This window comes from Gymnoscopelus braueri (assembly GCF_963280865.1).
Source record: "Gymnoscopelus braueri genome assembly, chromosome: 7".
In the NCBI taxonomy this organism is placed as follows: Eukaryota; Metazoa; Chordata; class Actinopteri; order Myctophiformes; family Myctophidae; genus Gymnoscopelus; species Gymnoscopelus braueri.
In genome coordinates this window covers 38,746,954-38,756,418 of record NC_137608.1, presented here as the reverse complement: position 1 = coordinate 38,756,418, position 9,465 = coordinate 38,746,954, and positions in this window count along the sequence as shown.

Here is a 9,465-nt window from a genome sequence, read left to right as displayed (position 1 = left end):
CTGTTGACTGTTCTATAAACCTATTTATGGCTGTGATTTGGAATGGATCTCATCAAGTCAAAACCACATGAAAAGAACTCTCCTGGTATGCAATTAAACTGAATGTCACTCTAAATGTCAACATTAGTTTGGATGCTCAGTTATAAGAAAGATGCCTCTGTAACAGGAAATGTGGGAAATGTTTCTTGTGCAGGAGTATTGATTTCACCAGCTTTCAAACCCAGTCAGCAGTCTGCCTCGCTGCGTGGATCTAGCTCACCCAGATAATTGCTTTTCCAACAGGTCTCCTAAAAAAAGGTTAGCATTTGGCAAGATGCAAAACACACAGAAAGCATGAGGCACCAGGGACACACGGATGGTGTGATGGTGTTAGTCACACTGTTTCAATATACAGTTTCTAAACTGCAGAGTTCCCTGTAAAACTTGGCAACTCTCTGAAAGATAATAGTAACAGATGACAATCTCCATAATGTCTGTGTTCTGATTATAAGAATGTAAAAACGGAAGTCAGGGTCAAAAATGTGCTAAGTAACAATGAAGAAACACAGGATAGACTTCCTTGCATTGAAAAACAACCTGCCTGAGGAAGAGCTGCATATGTAGTAGTGTTTTTTTCTTCCTCTTCTTGTACCTCATATTTGTGATATTTCCAATTAAGTTATTTCAGGAAATTATATGTTTCCAATGCAAGGAAGCCCTCCCTTTGCTTGTTCATTATGAACAACAGTTTTGAATGATGGAAATTGTTCATTTTGATTTTAAATTGGTTCACGTCAAGAAAGAGACCCATTTATTCTGTGCACAAAATGGTAGGGTATAGTGTACAAAGAACCACATGAAGATCCAGGTTATGGTTCAAATCCATGCAGTATGGCCAAATGTCCTAGAGCCCACCTGTGTCACTGAAATCTTTGAACCAAATGACTGATGCGATTAATTCTCGATCCCTATAATAAAACTGTGTGTGTGTGTGCGTGCGTGCGTGCGTGCGTGCGTGCGTGTGTGCGTGTGTGTGTGTGTGTGTGTGTGTGTGTGCGCGCGCTTGTCCCAGCAACCCCGGTAAAGAGAAGATTTGTCGACATTTTTCAAAAATAGCAGATCTACAAGCTCACAATGTACGTGATGCAATGCCTTGCGAATTTGATTAGCTGGAAAATCAAATAGGGAAGAATTGTTTAAACCCTGAGAATCCCCCTGGAACCCCCCAATGACTAGGCTACTTTGAGAAATGAAGCATAGCCTTATTTCCCAAGCCCCCAGAACCCAGTGGTTGCATTGAAGCGAAATGGACATGCTGGCCATTCGTAGGTACTGCAGCTTAAACGGACGGGGCCACTGCACAATGTACGAGCGAAAACTGTTTCGACCAATGGGCTCGACTCACGAGCTTGCGCACAAGCTTGCGCACGGGGCCGCGCACCTCTGTGACGTAAAACGCGTCACTTCTGTGACGCAGAACGTATCACAGTGGCCCCAAATAGGCTACGCCCATCACACTTTCCAACCCGGAAGAAGGGGTGAATTCGCTTCATGCGCTGGGTGAGCAACTCAATGCAAGTGGATGGGAGGGGATTTCGGGTGCCCTCTCTGATTGATTGATTGATTGATGTAGTTTATTTAGAAAGACATGAGAATAGTACATGACAGTACATAACAGTACATGGAAGTACAAATTCACAATACAAGGTCTACTAAACTGGAAACCCTCATTAAGCATTACGCTTGTTTAAGATGAGGACCCCATGCACACAAATCATGATGAAATATAAGAGGCAGGCAGATATACACACTACTATACAGAATGTCATACAATCAGCTTTCAGGTTACTGGTATGACGAGAGAGAAAAAAATAATATATATATATACAAAAGAGGAAAGTGAAAGAGGGGGGGGGGGGGGTAGGGAGGGGTAGGTTAAGACTTAGACAGGGGCCATTTTCGAATTGCAGCCTCCTGAAGGTGTATCTTTAGGGCAGTTTTGAAAGTGAGTAGGGTTTTACACTCCTTTACTCCTTTTGGTAGGGCATTCCACATTTTTGATGAATAGCATGAGAATGAGTTCATACCCTTAGTTGAGCCAAATCTGGGTTGAACATGATCAGTGGAGCTGCCTCTGGTGTTATGATCATGGACTTCATTAACATTTTTTAAGTATTTTGACAAATACAGGGGGATCCCAATGTTGTGGTGTATCTTGAAGACCAGGCCCATAGCAAGTTGCTGTACTCTGTCCTCAACCCTAAGCCATCCAATCCTAGCAAAATGAGCAGGGGTTAGATGGGTTCTGTGATTGAGGCCAAGAAGTAGCCTTACAAGTTTGTTTTGGGATGTTTGGAGCCTTGTTTTTAAGGCCTTGGAGGTGTTGTGATACCATGAAGTGCATGCATAATCATAATGACCTTGAATGAGGGCCCCTGCAAGAATCTTCAGAGTATTCTTACTGACTAGGCGATCAATCCTCCACAAATAGCGTGTTGTTCGGTTGACATTTTTGATCACTTTTTCGGCGTTTTTGTTACCGGAGAGGTTTGCCTCCAAGATGGAGCCCAGGTAGGTAATTTCATCCTTTCTTTTGATGACATTATCACCCACTTTGATCGTGAAACTCTCTGCCTTGCTAAGGTTAGGACTGGACCCAAAGAGGATGGATTCAGTTTTACCCAGGTGTAATGAAAGTTTGTTGTCAGAGAGCCAGATGCAGATCTTGTTGAGTTCGGAGCTGAGAGTTTTCTCAACCTGCAGCCTGTCCCTGTCCGAGACTAGCAGGGCCGAGTCATCTGCGAACAGGAACAGCTTGCAGTCGCAGGCCGATGACATGTCATTCACATATATCAGGAACAGTAAAGGTCCTAGTATACTTCCTTGAGGGACACCACAAGTCACAGGGAGGGGGGGGGACTGGGTGCCGTTTACTTCCACCACTTGCTCCCTCCCTTCCAGGTAGGATCTCATCCAGTTCACTGACGTATCATCAAAACCTATTGCTTTGAGCTTATTGATCATAATTGGGTGATTGACGGTGTCAAAGGCCTTTTGGAGGTCCAGCATGACCATGCCGCAATATTTGCCCTTGTCGACATCTTGTTTGATAGAGTCGTTCAAATAGAGAAGGCATGTGTCAGTGGAGTGGTTTGTTCTGAAACCAGATTGGAATTTGTAAATTAGATTTTTTTCGGCAAGATACTTATCGACCTGTTCATAGACTATTTTTTCCATGACTTTCGAGATGGAGCTAAGAATAGAAATAGGGCGGTAGTTGCCAGGGTCTAATTTGTTTCCTTTTTTGTACAGAGGGGTCACCCTTGCTTTTTTGAAATCGTTAGGGACCCGTCCCTGTATGATGGAGAGGTTTATTATGTGGGTAATGATTGGAGCAATGGAGGCGGCCGAGTCTTTTAGAAATTTGGCGGGGATATTGTCGAGGCCTGTGGCTTTGTGTTGATGAAGAGCACTCAATTTTTTAAACACCTCTTCTGTTTTCACAGGGGAGAGTTTAAAATCATCTTTCCGTACACCCTGTTTTTTGTAAAATGAGTCTACTCTATTATTTTTAACTCTATGCTTAGTTCATGCAGGACACGGAAGTCGTGCACGCCAAAGCTGTAACCAGCGGTCAGTCAGCTGATGTATGCATAGAGTTAAAAATAATAGAGAGGGCACCCGAAATCCCCTCCCATCCACTTGCATTGAGTTGCTCACCCAGCGCATGAAGCGAATTCACCCCTTCTTCCGGGTTGGAAAGTGTGATGGGCGTAGCCTATTTGGGGCCACTGTGATACGTTCTGCGTCACAGAAGTGACGCGTTTTACGTCACAGAGGTGCGCGGCCCCGTGCGCAAGCTTGTGCGCAAGCTCGTGAGTCGAGCCCATTGGTCGAAACCGTTTTCGCTCGTACATTGTGCAGTGGCCCCGTTCGTTTAAGCTGCAGTACCTACGAATGGCCAGCATGTCCATTTCGCTTCAATGCAACCACTGGGTTCTGGGGGCTTGGATGTATGTGAACATCAGCTTTCTATTCCCCATTCATTACGTCACACACTCATTATCCAATCACAGCTCACGCATGAGCAAAGAGGATCCTTTAAATACGGCTTCTATTCTATAGGTCTTTCTTGGTTGCTGAACTAATGCATTTTGCTAGCTCCTCCTCCACCCCAGCCTCCACCTTTTGATTAGAGTCTGGCTTAGGCTCAAATACTTGTGGTTATCATGTATATCTGCTTGTTTAGAGTCTTGCATATAGGCTCAAATACTTGTGTATCATGTATATCTGCTAATTCTAACTAATATGTCAATGTGCTGCTATTGTTGTCATTGTATCCCTATGGGGATTTGTATAAGCTTTCTCTGAATATATGCTTAGCAGGCTGCTTCGACAAAATTCAGTGAATATTCTCCCGAGAGCGGAGCGTTAACGCCAAGCTTAATTGTTTCCATTTGTGTCAATAAATGGTGAACTGAATCTACTAAGACGAGAGTGTTTCTGATTGAACCAGTGCCGACCCCACTTTGAGAACCACTCCCACTGCCCCAATTTACATAATATTTCAGTTTAGGCTATTTCCTGAAACTGTAAAGAGAGCTTGGCACATCCATTTGCTTTTTGGTTTTAGTCAATAACTTTAGTTGAATAAAATGTCCTATAGTTAACCACTTAAAGTACCCCAGCATCCATATGTGGGGAAAGCTTTTGCAGAAAATAGCAGATCGTCAAGCTCACAACGCCTTGCAGTGTGAGCTTGTCGATCTGCTATTTTCTGTTAAAGCTTTCTCCACAATAACAGAAAACAGAAAATACACTAGTATAGCCCTGAGGGACTCCGCTCATTGCGCTCAACCATATGCGAACGATGTTCCAGGCAGAGACAATAGTTTTGCTTTGATGACGCACCGGTTGTGATGCTGAAGAGGGGATGAGATGAGATGAAATGTGCGCGGGGGCAGGAAGAGGAGGAAGGGGGGGGGGTGATGGGGTGAGAGAGAGAGAGACAGGACGATGATGGGGTGAGAGAGAGACAGGACGAAAGGGCAGACTGTCACTGAAGTGAGTCATTTGTCACGTTTCAAGAGAGTTGAAGCACCTGAAGACCTGTGTTTATATTGAGGGCACTTTGCTTGATCTCGATACTAGTCTGATACGGAGCAGATCTATTGTCGCAAGATCAGGTCTACCTAACCGTTACCGTTACTCTACTGGTTGCATTCATTTGAGACGGACAGTCGGACACATCAACTCAAAGTTTAGGTGAGTCCTATTAAAATCGCTTTCATGCTTCTTAATGGCCGGCCGTTTTCCTCCCATCACTTTTAAATCGATAAGTTAAAAGTTGTTTCGTGTTTGCATGTTGTCTAAACTGACACTCCATAAACATTCAAATATTAATAGGGATATTCCGCGGCGGAATATACCTATTCATAGATGAATGTTTATGGAGTGTCCATTATAACGCATGCATATACAAGTCCAGTCGACAGCGTTTCAATTGTTTATGCCTCGTAAAACAAAACTGAAAGAAATATCTCTAAGTAGGCTATGATAATAACTGATTTAGGAGTAGGCTATAGAGAAAAACGATGCCAACAATTATAGCCATATTGGCAAAGTAGTCTAATCTCTTAATCTGCCCGTGTTAATATCTGACGGAAAATGTAACTGAGTCCCATATAGTTCTTTAAATAGTCGTAATGTTGCTGTGCCGTTTTCCTTGTATGATTGATGATGAGTGAATTCTCTGTCACTCTCTTACATTTAGAGAGTTTTGAAGTGAAGGTGATTATGTGCATTTCTTTTTTTAATGCAGCCAAAACGAGTGAAATGAAATGCTCTGTGAGAATGTCAGCTAATTGGTGTGTAAGTGGAGCCTTAAGTGTTCTAAGTCTGAATACCACAGCTTGCCTTGTAATGTAGACAGATGGAATCTCATCCCTGAGATTCTCGGACAGAATGGGCGTTTTCTTGTTGCAAATAGTTGCAGAGATATGGGCTAGGGGCTGTCTGCAGCATTATTAACCAATAGTCACTGCATTTACTCATGCATTCTGGCCTTTGAACATCTGCATCTTCAGAGGTGGGAATTGCAACCACCTCTTTTTGATCTAGACTGCTAGATTGTAAATTGGGCATAGCCAGGCCTACTGCAGTGATCAATTAGGCTAAATTGATTAGTAGGCATATACCATTATTGTTTGATGTGCACACAACTTTTCTCCCCAGATAGACAGAATTGATCTTACCTTTATTATTCATATTCAATTATTCACTTTTCTATGCTTAATCAGCAGCTGTAAGCAATAATGGTTTACACTATCTGGCATTGGGTGATTGCCAGCCTTGGAAAATGCCTAAGTGATCATGTTCCCAAAAAGGCTGCCCACCTACATTGTTTTTAAATGTAGCCTACAGTTAGAGTGGTTGCTGTATTGTGCGCACCTCAATGTTAAATTGGCTATTTCTTTCCAAAATGGAAAGAAATTGGATATACATGATTTGCATACATGCATGGTAGTCTACATCATTATCAGACCTAAATCTACCCTTCAACCTCTTGTTTATGCCCATAATGATCATTTTACATTGAGTCTATCGGTTTATTGATCATTTCTTTTTTACCTTTAAAAGTTTCCCCCTCTTTGAGCATGATCAAAATAAAATGCATCAATCAATCAGTTTTAGCATGTTCAAAATAGAATGAATGAATGAATGAATGAATGAATCAATCAATCAATCAATCAATCAATCAATCAATCAACTATTTTACTTTACAGGTCCTAAACTAGGTCTACTTGTCAGTATCCAAAATCCAAATTTCCCACCCCATAATGTGATGAGCTCTGGAAAGGGTTCCTTTGGTAATCATACAGAATAAGTAACACGAATAACACAGAGGAACAAACAAAAAATAAAACGAACAAGAATAGGGCCTGTCTTCCACCCACTGCTTGAGTGGGTGGAAGTCAGACACAGAGTGAGTCACTTTAAGTTTAAAAGTTCTATGTTTGATATTATCACAGCTGAACAAAAGTTGTGTTCCTTACAGCAAGCAGGCTGCGCAGGTGTTTGTGATGGCTTGGTGACAGGAGCTTGTGCTGGGTGCGTGCTGAGTGCGTGCTGAGTGCGTGCTGCCAGGAGCCCATCAGCCAGCGTGAACAGCTGTTCTGTGTGGGGCATATAGATTTGTAGGGCACCCGGTGAAAAGGTCCACCAATTAATATTGTAAGGAGAAATAATAATACTAATAATAATTAGGCCCCGACTGCTTTGAGGTATTTCTTCTCACAGTACATGTGCACATACATGTCATTTGTCCTGTGATGTGCTTAACACATCCCAACTATCAGGAGCAGTGAGCAAGTGCCATTAACATACTGTAGCTCCCGGGAGCAGTTACGGGTTGAGTCTTGAGTGTCTTGCTCAGGGACACTTCGACACATAGACCAGGGTCGAAGGCGAACCACGGACCTTATGTTTCCCAGGTGGCATCTCTACCCATTGAGCTATGGCGTAAAGAGGAGTTAGATAAGATAATCCTTTCTTAATCCCACAGTGGGGTTACTGCAGCAAAGGGGATAGGTCAATAGCAAGGAGCGTCAGAATAAACCCATGCTGTCAGGCAGAAACCTTGTATCTCTCATCTTTTTATGTTTTTTTCATATGTTAATGCCCATATATTGAGGATTCTGCACTCTGCCCTATAGCATTTATGACAGTGTCGCGCAAAAATAGCAGATCTACAGGTTTTTGAGATTGTTACTTTCACTATTTACAAAGGGTTTTTGAAAAAATCTGAAATTCTTAGACATTCTTTGCTTATAATGAAAGGCCAGACAGTGATAAAATAGTGAAGGCATGAGAGGGTGTGCAGGGCTACGTCATGTCCTTGCCCTGGTATCAATATTATACAAACATACACAAACCCATGCACCGAGAAACATGCACATACACACCCGCACATGCACACCACCAGAGAACCATTTTACTTATCAGTTACAAAGCTCTCACTCATCACTGAACATTGTTCCACAGGGCCTTTTGGCTCTATGCAGACTCTGGCATACAGTAGGCCTACATGCATTCATCATTTAAACACATCACCCCGTCATGTAATTATGTAACTGACTCTAAGGCCTTTAAGAAACTGAGGTCAGTACTAAGATAATGATAACTGGATCTAAAGCTCAGAGCACAAATAGTTACTTAATGATCATAACTTTATATAAATATTGTGAAAAGTGCCCCCTCTCTTGTTAGCTATCTGCCATTTCTAACATTCTCCTCTTTCTTTCTGTTTTTGTATTAGGCACATTTTATGTTGTCAGACAGACAGACAGACAGACAGACAGACAGACAGACAGACAGACAGACAGACAGACACAAGACAGACAGACAGACAGACAGACAGACAGACAGACAGACAGACAGACAGACAGACAGACAGACAGACAGACAGACAGACAGACAGACAGACAGACAGACAGACAGACAGACAGACAGACAGACAGACAGACAGACAGAAAGACAAAGCAGCTTATGAAAATCTTTAAACAGTTGGTGTGGTCTCACTTTTATTGCTGTCATGTGATCATCCATTGTACTTAAGGAACATCCTCATGGCAAATGTCAGTAATCTGCATTGACAAAATTACTTTCACATCTGTCAAACAGTGGGACTTAGTGGACTAAGACAGTGGTTTTCATGTCAAGGAAATATGTACATTTGGCTGTGGACCCCCATCTGAAAAGGTTTTGTGCGAGGGGCCCCTATAAGAGAACATTCATCGAAATGATTACAAATTTGTCAAAATGTTCAAGATTTGTAAAAAGAAAAAGGGGGGGGGGATTTATAAAATAGCAGTTCTGCAAGCTGACAACATGTCGTGAAGTCATGCGTTGTGAGCTTGTGAATCGGCTATTTTGGAATAGCCGAAGTATAAAATAGGTTTAAAAAAACGTTTTGGCGACAGTTGGCCTTCACCGGGTGACATCATTTGTTACTCTGCCCCCTTATAGGCTAGTTGTGGGTCACAACACGTGACCAAGGACTTATAGGTCAGAAGTAGGTTACTTTTAACACCCAATACCCACAATAGTAATTATCCATTCACAGATGACTGTGTTAAAAGTAACCTACTTCTGCCCTATAACCCTGGTCACGTGTTGTGACACAACACGCAACTGGGTGGTGGGTCACAAATGGTGTCACCTGATGAAGGTCAACTGTGGCCAAAACGTTGCACCATGTAATTATTTCTGTGTTTTATAGTAAACTAAACACACAGACTTTTATTATTTTGTCCAATGTAAAAAAACCTTAATAAAATGCCATGCTACACTATGTCGTCCAATGTAAAAACCTTTAAAAAATGCCATGCTACACTATGTCGTCCAATGTAAAAAAAAAAAGAAGGAAAAAAAAGAGATTCTACACTGTGTTGTCGAATGTAAAAAACGTAAAAAAACAAAATGCCT